The sequence below is a fragment of the Euprymna scolopes genome, chromosome 12 (assembly GCF_053919585.1).
Source record: "Euprymna scolopes isolate OS-2025 chromosome 12, ASM5391958v1, whole genome shotgun sequence".
Taxonomy (NCBI): domain Eukaryota; kingdom Metazoa; phylum Mollusca; class Cephalopoda; order Sepiida; family Sepiolidae; genus Euprymna; species Euprymna scolopes.
In genome coordinates, this window is record NC_136493.1 from 17,195,427 (window position 1) to 17,207,702 (window position 12,276).

Here is a 12,276-nt window from a genome sequence, read left to right on the forward strand (position 1 = left end):
GGAAGTCTCGTGGATCATGTGCAAATAGAATCGGTGGGAGTTAAAACCAAATGACACGACCTCTCAAGTATTATTGGACTGAATCCTGCGAAAGGGCATCTCGAAAATGATAAGAAAACCGATATATTTTGTATTGTCGACAATAAGCAAACAACGCACACGAGATCACTCATCAGCGGCAAAACCATATTTCTTTTTTCTCGAGACTGTTCTCTCGCTCTCCCCACAATAATTGTTTTACATTATTTCCTTAACCTCCACAGCCTATCCCAAACTCCAGTTTACACTTACGCTTTGTCACTTTCATCTATATACACTTGTCGTATCTTTTAAGAGAGACAACTGGGATATTCAGGTTAGGACAACACCTCAAAAAACAACAGAGTATTGAGAATGTATAATAAAACCTGCATGGCGGACGCGATCACGAGGGATCATTGCAATATGAAATCCTTATATTCATCCTTTCGGAAGAAAAAAAAATTATAAGTCCCAGTTAAAATAAATACATGATTTATAAAAAATAAACTATTCAATAAGAACAGCTATAAATGTAAGTAATAACACCCTACTATAAACGGAATATTTGGGTATTGATAAAGTATACATACTTGTATTTTACATCTCGTACATAAAACATATCTATAATAAAAAAGTTAAATTCAGAGAATGCGTTCATGTACACTTGCCAATTATGAAACACTACATAAATTAAATACATTTTATTCTTACTTTATTTTTTAGATAGGCTTCTTGCTATGTGGGGCCAGACTTTATATTTTCCGGTGGCGAAATGTTACATGATCGACAACAATGACAACAACAACAACAACAACAATAATAATAATAATAATAATAATAATAATAATAATAATAATAATAATAATAATAATATGAGTAACCAGACCCCCGCTGGACAAGTGCGAAGAGAACAAGGACATTCGGGATGCTTATTGCCACTGAAATTCTAGTGAAGCTCAATAGCCGCTGCTTAGGAGGAAACCAGGGTAAGCGACTGTTGCGATATCTAAAAGCCATCTTCGAATGTTATCGAAAGAGGTGGATACTCAGACTCCATGGAAAACCACATACTGTTTTCAAAGAGAGATCCTGAAGGAGGGACGAGAAAGAAAAATGGTCTGACAGGAGGGTAGTTCAAAGGGCAATTCAGTTGATAACTATCGGCCCATCACCTGTCTATCCAGATTCTGAAAGGAATTTTTGCTAATGAGAGTTACACATATCTGGATCAGGAAGAGATATTTCTGGCGGAACAAAAGGGATAAAGACAAGTTAGTAGAGGAACTATGTATCAATTGTTTATTGATACCGCAATATTTTGGAACTGCTGGAGAAGATCCCAAAATGTATGCACGTTATAGATAGATTACCGCAAAACACATGATCTTGTTTCACATAGCCGTAGAGAGGAACGTATGATAATATTTGGAATAGCAGTCCATGTGCGAGATTTCTTGGAAAAAGTCCTGAAACAATGGAAATGTAATTAGCATAATTAAGAAGATTTTGTGGAAGTTTACATGAAGAACGAAGTATGTAAAAAAGACAGGTGTGTTTTAAAATGTTCGGTAGTTTACCCTTGTCGCGTATATTATGAAATATGAAGGTGTGTTATGAGTGGGCAAATCATGGATTCCGAATAAGCCATGTTTATTTATGGATAATTATGAAGTTGTATGACAGAACAAATGCAGAGCTAAATATGTTTACAAGAATTGTTCCAATGTTCAGAATCGGAGTGCCTTAAAATTAGGAAGGGGAAAGTAAATGTATATACTATTTGAATGGGGAACCGATAAAACAGTTTGGAGAAGGAGGATATACTTACTTGGAAATTGTGGAAATAGGTAAAAAAAAGCTGAAATGAGGGAAATAATATGAAATGAATACGAAAGAAGAGGAATAGGTCAATATTGTATGGAAGATATATCAGTAGTAAACACACGGGCAGTAACTATGTTTCAATATGGGAGGAGTATTATTAAATATTAAAAAAATAACTGAATGATATGGCAGGGACACGAGAGAAACGATTAGAATGAATAGATCACTCTACCTAAAGAGTAATGTTGATAGATTACATGTAAAACGAAAACAGGGAACATTAGGTGTAGCACGATGTGTAAGCAAACAAAGAAATGGGCTGAATGGTTACGTCTCCAACTGTAATGAAAAACTTATACAGAGCGTGTCAGAATTCGAAAAATTGAAAGACACCGAACTAGTAAGAAGCGAGAAATTTAGACATGTGTAATCAGAAGAAAATTTTTAGCCACTTCCGAAAAAAAATTACCAGAGGCAATGGACAAGGAAAAACCTAGCTATGGTTTTGAAAATGTTTCTTGAAGGTTGGGACATTATAACAAATATTTTAAGAAAATTGATTGATGGTCTGCTCTTGTCAAAGAGCCATCATGGTCCTCTTGGGAGCGATGCACGTGTCTCCACACACTGTCTCAGTCCACAATACATGGGAACTGTAAATAAAAACTACTGTGCATTTTAAAGATACATATTTTTATACAATGCCCTGAATTCAAGTTTAAAATTAAGTATCTTGTTCCAATTGTACTATAATATCGAATATTAATTTTGAACGCGCCTACTGTATGCTTAATAAGTCTCTCTCTCTCTCTCTCTCTCTCTCTCTCTCTCTCTCTCTATATATATATATATATATATATATATATATATATATATATATATACATATACATACTTGTAAAGTTAGCTTGTATACGAGTGTATGTGTTTTGTCAAAATTGCACTGTATATTCTTTAATGCGTATTCTTTCTTTAATACTCTTGGTTCTAATTATCTAATCTTGTACGTCAGTTATTAAATATTGAGTTCATTGTAAAACTTTTAGTTTGTAGCCATATCAAAGTGCTACTTTTTTATCCAATACATGATACTCTTATGAATTGCGGGTGTAGCTGCTTCTCTTCCCACATTTTGTTCGACTTATCTCCGGCTCTTTTTTTTCTTTTGTTGTACGTAATTTCAGTATTTATTCCTGTTGTAATTATTCTTTCGCTGTCTTGTATTTTATATTTCCTAATATTTTTTTGCCATTCCCAGAGTATTCTATCGAAATTAATCATTTTTCTCCGTCTTTCAGATTCAGCACCATCCTTTGGATGTAGTGCATTGTGCATAATCATTAGTTTCCTGGTCTTCTGATCCCCCAGTTCTTTTCACTCTAATCTATAAACGATCAAGAATACTTTACGGGTGTTTATACCTTTCATTCTATGAGTTTTCTGGTTATCTGCAGGTATTTCATACCATTTTTCCTTTTATCTCCGTGGCTTTAGTAGTGTCTGCTGCAAGAACTCTTAAATATTTATAGCAATCTTATTCACCTAGTGCCCTCAACTCTGTTTTTTTTAGTTCTGTGTACTCCGTTGCTTCCAGTTCTCTTAACATGTTCCAGTTCCGCTTAACATGGTCAGCAGGGCGCAATTTTCCATACCGAATTCCATTTGGATATCCATGTTTAAGAGTCTGGTTGTGTTTACTAGCATTTTCAGTTTCTTCTTAGGTTTTTTAAACATTTAACGGTTTTTCTTGTACATAACGTTGCGAATTCTATCGACTTTAAACCTGATACTGTAACTGATGTTGCATTTTTTTCGTATATTGTTAAGGGATATGACTATGCTGAACAGTATTGGGGATACATACCTCTCTGTATTTTTATCTCAGATATGTATTGTCAATCAGTTGTCTCAATGTTTTAATTTTGTTTTCTATCAAATTGATTATCCCATCTGTCATTTTGTAAATTCTCAGAAATTCTATTCTCCATGCTTTCGGGATCCTGCCGTACACTTTGTTATAGTTGATCCATGCTATAGTTGTGTTATTTTCTTACATTTTATCTCTTCTGGTCTATGTGTAATATAGTATGTGTTCGTTTTTTTCAATTTTCTGTCAGATTTTTCGTTCCTCTGGGAGTTGTCTGCTATTATGAAGCGAATAATAAATGTCTTCTTTCAGTTTTGCTGTAAGTATTTTCCATGTAGTAGGTAAGCATTTTATGAATCCGTGGTTACTAGTAAATATTATTTTTTCTGGATGTTTCTGCACCAGTGTGGTTCTACATTTTATTATCTATTTTTCGTGAATACATTATACAATTTAGCCTTTCCTGTAGTATTGTGGAGTTTTGAAAGCATACGTGTTCATTCCGTCATGGCCGGTTGCCATTTTTCTTAAGAGTTTTCTTACTGATTGCATTTTGTCCATTTGCTGCAAATGATTTTTCATATTTTTCAGCTATTCCTATGGTTCTGCGGCTATTTTCATGTCTGGCTCCATTTTTTCTCTCAAATTTGGTTGCTTGTACATAGGATGAATTTCGTTTTCCCCCACTAGCAGGTTTGGGTCTATTTTAGATGATAGTCTTGTTTAAAAATAAGAAAATGTACACTTAGCTATTTCAATGTAAGATTCCTAGAGTAGTGCATTAAAGATTGTTGCCTGACATAAACGGTCGGTTATTCCTGCTGACATTCGACACATTTCCAAACTGATTCAGTATATCTACTTGTGTATATTCAGATAATACTGACACGTTCTTTTCAGCTGGTATACTGTTGTCAGAAGTATTTGTTTCCGACAAATTCAAAGTGCAATCCAAATCAACATCAATTACGTACGTCACGATTTTCCCCTTTGTTCTGCGTGTACTGAAGATGGGCGGAAGCGTACGATATAAATTATTAAACGATGTTTTAACTCATTGGAAAAAAATGAGCATTTCAACTTTCTAACAAAGTGTTTATGACGTGAAGACAACTGATAATAAAATACCCTTCGCTGGTATTTATTCTACTGAAGAGGGTGGGAAAGTCTGATTCCGAATTATATCCGACAAAAGGCTTATAACTCCCGGTCGGTATTGATAAACTAAGACGTCGGCAAACAGTTTTCCGGCTTCTCTCGTGGGGTTAAAGTATTAAAATCTGTACAGTTAAGAGAAGAATTTATAAAGAAATTTCCCAACGTCTGATCAAACGAATATCTTCTCCTCTTAAGGGAGATTGATAAATGTATGATGAGGAATATGTCATTGAAAATAATATCGGTCGTTGATGGTGTTCAAGTAAAATCGCCAAAGAAAACCAAGTAATTAAGAACCATTGATAAAGTTGTTCTTAGTAGGAAGGATCGACCAGTTAGTTCCGAGTGTAAATTAAGGGCTGGTTACTAACTGTTACGGCTTGCAATAAGCCACAAAGAAAACATAATAACGGAGTAGTGTTTAAACAATGTATTACTGGAACAACAACGTAAAAAGTTTACAACTGAAAAGAGTAGTAAACGTCACCGAGCAGGCGAGGGTTTCTCTGGTGTTTAATCTACACCTGGGATCAAAATGTCTATGGTTTCTATAATTGATAGAACAGTCAATTTGGAGGGGGATTCCCCCACAACACCTCTCCCAACCTGATTTCCGCGGTTGTGAAAATCAGTATTTCTTCTTTTGGGGGCAGACCACCAAGGTGTCTATGCGCTTCTTCTTTCTGTCGAAGCGTTTCGGTTCTGACATACCTTTTGGAGGGTCTATGTCAAAAACAGTCATACCCAGTTTCAATCGACTCACTGCCGTCCTGCGGTGGTTCTTCTTGATCCTCGTAGAAGCGTTTCCTCATTTGGTTCAGGTGCCTCTTATGTTGGAGCTTTGGGCCCTGAATGATGTATGTAACATGGCCGATTCTTTATAAGATCCTACCCTGGTCCCAAAAAGCAACATTATTTCTAAAATGTCTAAAATACACGTTATCTCCCTTGTTAAACCGTTTCGTTGGCATAGTAGAAGTTCTGCTGTGTACTATGTGTTTGGGTAGCAGTTTATCAAATACGGATTTTATTTTCCGTCCAAGCATGATTTCTGCTGGGGATCCCGAGTCTGTAAACCTGCAAAAATAGCTGAAGGGCCTTTTCTGTCGGTGTACCGGACGCCTTTTTAATGCCTTTTAAGCGTATCGATGAAGCGTTCGGTCTGGCCGTTGAATCTGGCGTGGTAATGGGGTGTCGTACTATGCTTGACTTGATACGTCTCGCAGAATTCTCTGAACTCTGTCGCGGTGAACTGTGTAGTGTTGTCGCTAACCAAACAGTCTACAACCCCACACCGAGCAAACAATTCCAATAAAAAAATTGTCGGTGTTGCTTTGGTCGAGTTTTTGCATCTTAGTACCTCTGGCTATTAAGAGTAAGAGTGAACTACTATCAGGTAGATAAAATCCTCCACATGTCCCGCATAATCGATGTGGATCCTCGACCATTGTTGTTCAGCCTTAGGCCAATCTTTATATATTATCGGTGGTGATTTTTTCAGCCAAAGCACAGCTTTTGCATTTGTTCACCATGTCGGTAATATCTTTGGCCATATCTGGCCAATAAACACAACTTCTCATTAAGTTTTTCATTCTATTCATTCCTGGATGCCCCATGTTAAAATCCCTGAGAATTCTATTTTGAAGGGATTGCGGGATGACAAACCTTTCACCGTATAACAGTATTTCGTCGCAACCAGAAAAATGTCTGAACTGGTGTCACCCAGTGCTAATTTCTGCTTCGTGATTTCAATGAAATTATCATTTAGGGATGCTGACTTAACTTCCTGAATTGTGACCGGCAGTTCGCGGATAATATTGTTCATCATGGCTTTTACATCATTATTAATACGTAGTACCGCGATTACTGAATCTTCAAGAGGTTCCATTTTGGCAGGAATCAGTCTCGATAGATCGGCTGAATTGGTTAGTTATTTTGAGGGGAGAAATTGAATTGTAAAATTATAGTTCAGCAGAATAGTTCCCCATCTTAATAGACGGTTCGCAGTGAATGTTGGAAGTACTTTTTTGGATCCAAAATTGGATATTAACGGCTTATGGTCGGTTTGTAGAACTAAATTTCTTCCGTACAAGCACCGGTGGAATTTTGAAACTGTAATATAAGTCCTAGGGCTTCTTTCTCGATCTGAAAATATGTTTTTCTGCTGGCAAGAGAGCCGTAATGCGAAAGTAATAGGCTGCTTCGAGCCATCCTGCATTCGATGTAGCGTGCACGCCCCGGCACCATATTGGCTAGCATCGCTAGCTACGATTATGTCCAACTGCGGGTTGAAATGCGCTAGGAATAGTTTTGAAGGCAGAATTATTTTTATTTCTTGGAATGATGTCTGACAATATTCTGTCGACTCCCAGGCCTGATCTTGTTCAGCAATTCATTAAGTGGTGCTCGTAATTTGCGCATATTTAGGATGAATCACTGGTAATAATTTGCCAAACCTAAAAAAAAACCTTCTGCAATTGAGTTATGTTTTCTGGTGTTTTCATTAATAGCGGTCGCCCTATTTGGGTCTGGGCGTCTGCCATCTTTATCGATACTTTGACCCAGGTATTTAATTGTTTGTAAAGAGAACTCGCATTTATCTGCTTTGATCTTAAATCCATAATCTTGTATTCAACTGAATACTTGGCTGATATGTTTTTCATGTTCTGCCCTGCGTTTGCTCGCTATGATCATGTCATCAAGATATGCGATTGCGGCGTCCAAGCCGGACAGTATCCATTACTTGCTGGAATATTGCGGGTGCCACCTTGATACCAAACGCGCGTCTTTCGTATCTGTACAAACCCCGACGAGTGTTAATAATGTAGCTTACCGGAATCTGTAGGTAAACGTCGCTTAGGTCGTTCTTAGAAAAAAAAAACTTGGCGCCATTTAATTTCGTGAACACTACTTCTGGACTAGGTAATGGATAGAGAAAATCTCCTAAGGACCCGTTGAGTCCTGTCGCGAAGTAAGTCCAAACGCGAATTTCCCCGGGCTTTTTCTTTACGTAAACTGCCGGAGCAGCCCACTTACTTTATTCAATTTTAGCCAGTATTCCGATGCTTTCTAATATGTCTAGTGCCTGATTTATTTTGTTCAGGGAAGCAAACTGGATATTACCTTTCTTTTTAAAGACCGGTTATGTGCTAGGTTTCTACTTAAAAGCTGCGACCATTTTTGTACATCTCCTCAGGCCAGGAGTAAATAGGTTTGTGAATTCTTTTTTAAAACAAGTTATAAGGTTATCCGTTTCTGCTGGGCAGGTATCTATTTTCTTGCAGAATGGTGATATAGGAAGATCCCAGAGACGACACTCCTCCATGCTGTCAGAAGCGAACACGTTTTCACTATTTTTTAGCATATACAATCTTAGTTTTTTTTTGTTTTCCCCCTAAAAGTGACGTTTGTAATTAATTCACCTTCAAAATGAATTTCTGTACCATTAACGGCCGTCGCCGTTCTGTCAGTTTTTAATATGGTTGGCTTTCGTAATATTTTCACGTTTTGAGATTTATTATTGAATGAGCCGGTCCACTGTTTTATTGGAATTTAGTAGTCTTGCCGAAAATGTTAACCGTTACATATATGCGTAGATTTTCATCTACGACGTCCTTAGTTCTGGTTTGATGTTCATGGCTTCTATTTGGATCGTCCCTACAGTGCGAACTTTTCTGACTGATCTTATTGCATAAATGGCATCTATTTTGTTAAAAATAGGCAATCCCTTACCCAATGTATTCCACCACATATGAAACAAGCCCTCGGTGCTTTTAGTTTTTCTGTGTTTCGGTGGTTGTTTTCCGTGTGACATTTCGACGGGGTTTTGTTAGTTACATTTTTATATTCGCGATGCCGCCTTCGATATTTCCTGCATCTTTTTTTAATAATTTCTACTCTTTGACAATTTTCAGTCAATTTTTGAAGTGTAAAGTTCGGTTCATTTCCTAATTTTGTAAGGACTCTGCGCCTTATTTTCGCATCTTTCCCAGTGGTGTACCCTTGCCAAAACACAAGATATTTAATATTGTCTGCTGTTAGTTGATACAACTTAAAGTGATCATTGTTTGTTCACTACAGCTGCGTCGGTGGCCCCATCGTCATTATCGTATTTTACGACATTCAAAAATCTCCAACGCTTATGGAAATGAGACGTTTTCGGCGAGAAATATTTTATTAACAAATTTACCGTCTCAGTGAATGATAAATCTGCTCTTTTCTGAGGCAATATGTAATCCACGAATTTATAATGCTCAGCCGTTTCCAATTTTCGTAGTAGAAGTCGGGTTTTCTTTTAATCAGACCAGTTGCTGCAGTCAATATTAAAATTAACTTCATACCGCCGAAAATACGCTGCGAATGATTTTTCCTCTTCCTCGTATTAAAACTTGTCTATCGCCGTCCATATTGTATTCTGAGAAAATGCTGAATTGCTTTCCGAATTCACATTATTCTTAACCATTTGTGTAAGCAATTTATCTGTTCACAATTGACGTTCGGCTAACTGTTTTTGAACCTCTAATTGACGGTATGCTAACTGTTTTTGAACTTCATTTTGCTGTTCCTCGGTTCGTATTTTACATTCCGCTAACTGTTTTTGCAATTGCTTTTGCTGTTCCTCGTATCGTATTTTACGCTCAGTCCAGTGTTTTTTCGGATTATGACTGACGCTTTGCGGCATCGATATGCAACGTAGTCAAATGTTCCTACGCTACTTTCAATTAATCTATTTTGCTTTCTCAGCATTAGCAATTTCAAAACGTTCGCTGAATTGGACAAACACGTTTATTCTGTCTTACTTCTTCCTCACGAGAATAAAACGAACAGAAAAACATGAATATATAAAAAAAAAGTTCATTGTCTAAAGAAAAAAAGTTCAAGTATATATTTTTCTCCAGAGGAAAAAAATAACGCCCGATTTTAGCTGTGAAAACCAAACGTGACGAATTCTTTTTCCAAAAGTATAAAAAATTACCTTTCTAAGTCGTAACGAAACTTTTTTAACAAAAGTACAGAGCTATGTTTGAAAGTTGTGACGTACTTTTTTCTTTTCAACTATTTTTCCCCGTAATGATCTACGTTTTTTTTTATTATTTACCGTGAACCTTTCATTAGGCTTGATAACATTTTTTCCGACGTCCATAGTATTTCTAGAATACTATTTCAACGCGAGTATTTTTCAATGTCGTTACTGTTTTTGATTTTAGTATGCTCCCTGAATCCAATGTCGTCAGTGTTTAGTTTTTTTTAGATCACTCTGTTTAAACGTGAGTACGTTCTCCGAATCCAATGTCGCCAGTGTTATGGCTTGCAATAAGCCACAAAGAAAACAGAATAACGGAATAGAGTTTAACCCATGTATTACTGGAACAACGTAGAAAGCTTACAACTGAAAAGAGCAGTAAACGTCACCGGGCAGGCGAGGGTCGCTCTAGTGTTTAATCCACACCTTGGATCAAAAGTTATATGGTTTATATAATGGACAGATCATTCTATTTGGAAGGTGATTACCCCAAAACATTAACCAACCTATTTCCTGAGATATTTGTATCCATTATTAGTTATGGGATTTTTCTGCAGATTGTGCAAAGACTGAATTTGAAAAAAGAAGGCACACATGTCTGCTTATTTGGTCAACTGTAAATGATGCTTCTTTCCCCTATTATATGTCTCGATGCCTGCAACTGGTGGCTCCACTTTAAATGTGTGAACACTTCTCAGGAGAAGTCCTATAGTGTTTCGGTTGGTCCAGATTGAAAGATTAAGAGCTCCTGTTTTGCTAATGCTCATTGGTAACACACCCACATAAATCTTCTCTTGCCTCATTAAAAAGAAAAATATATACCTCGAGACTAAAAGAAATGATAAAATAATTGGTCATTCCTTACTATTCATAATATTGTATAAATCAATTACTTGATTCTTTTATAACCGTTGTGTTAAATCGCAATGAAAGAATGAGAGAATTTTTTTTAAAATAGTCGTGAATTGTTTAAGAAAAATAAATAATTGTAATATTCGTAGGCATATGTAGTATTCTTGGTATTACTGGCATCACACAAAGAATTCCTTAAAATCTAAAGGAGAACGTAAGAAATTTAACTTGAGATGCAAATTGACGGATGAGAAATAATCGTGTACAGGTTTTTATTTTAAAAAGTAATCAATAGTCATTACAGCTTACTCGTTTTTGTCGAGTGAGTTGTGAATTCGTGTTGTAACACTTGTTGTTGCATGTTGGTAAGATTTATATCTTAAGAACATGTTGGGCACTTATTATTGGTTCCACACTCAAAACAGGCGACGTATCAGCTCATGTAAAAGATTACGCTAACTTATCGAATGGTAGTAGACCATATCCGATAATTAGAGAATATATTTCTCGCCTAATTCAGATTTAGAACGGCACTATTGTATACAGTGTCTCCAAGTCTTACGCCCTTAAATGGGACCTTGTATTAACTTACCCTTTTGGAAATATATTTTAACTTTATTGCGATAATTGAATAGTGACTCCTTTATATCTTATTTTACCTTTTTTTTCTCTAGAAGGTGTGTTATTTTTCCCGCAAGATTCGAAAATGTGTTGTTACATGCCTATCATTATTAAATATTATTCGATTGTGATCTAATAACTCCAGGTAAGATGAATTGAGCTTTGCAGATTCTTGCAAAATAAATTGATTCCGCAACCCTTATCGCGCCAACATTGAAGAGAACTAAATAGAGATCATCTAACAGATCTGGGGGGTAAACCTAAATTCCCAAAGCTTTTGAAAACAAAAATCTTTGGATTAGAGTTAGAACTTCAAGATTAGGTATATTTATAAAGAAATCAACAGTTATAAAGGCTCAGAGGCCACTCAAGAATAAGGGTTAAAAAGTGCACAGTGGTCAAACGAAAATATCATAGTAGTCGTTAGAAGTGTAAATTTGGTAAACTTTGATTATTAAGGGATCAGCTATTCCCCCCCCCTGTTTACAGCGGACTTGAAAACGACCATTTCCTTGTCAGCTGAATAACAGATAAACAGTAGTTCCACAGGTGGTCAGTTCTAAGAAGGCAAATTTGTTCATGGAATCTACGTTTAGGTTTAGGCAGAAAGAGAGTGGGGGATATATTGATAGTGTTTTCAGCCAAACGAGTGCTTCCCGTGAATGTTTGACGAAGAAGTACCATATATTGGAGTTAAGACCAGCATTGCCATTAAAAAAAGCATGAAACAGAGACAGGCCTTCGACGTCTTTTCTCTGAGAAAAATCGTGCAAGGAAAGGAAAATAGCATCCTCCACTAGGCTGGGAAGTTATACAGAATTCTGTCAAAGCAAGATAAGTTTCTGAATCTTTGTATTCGTTTTATCCATCATAATTATTGTATAACTATTGCAAAAATTATTGCAAAACCT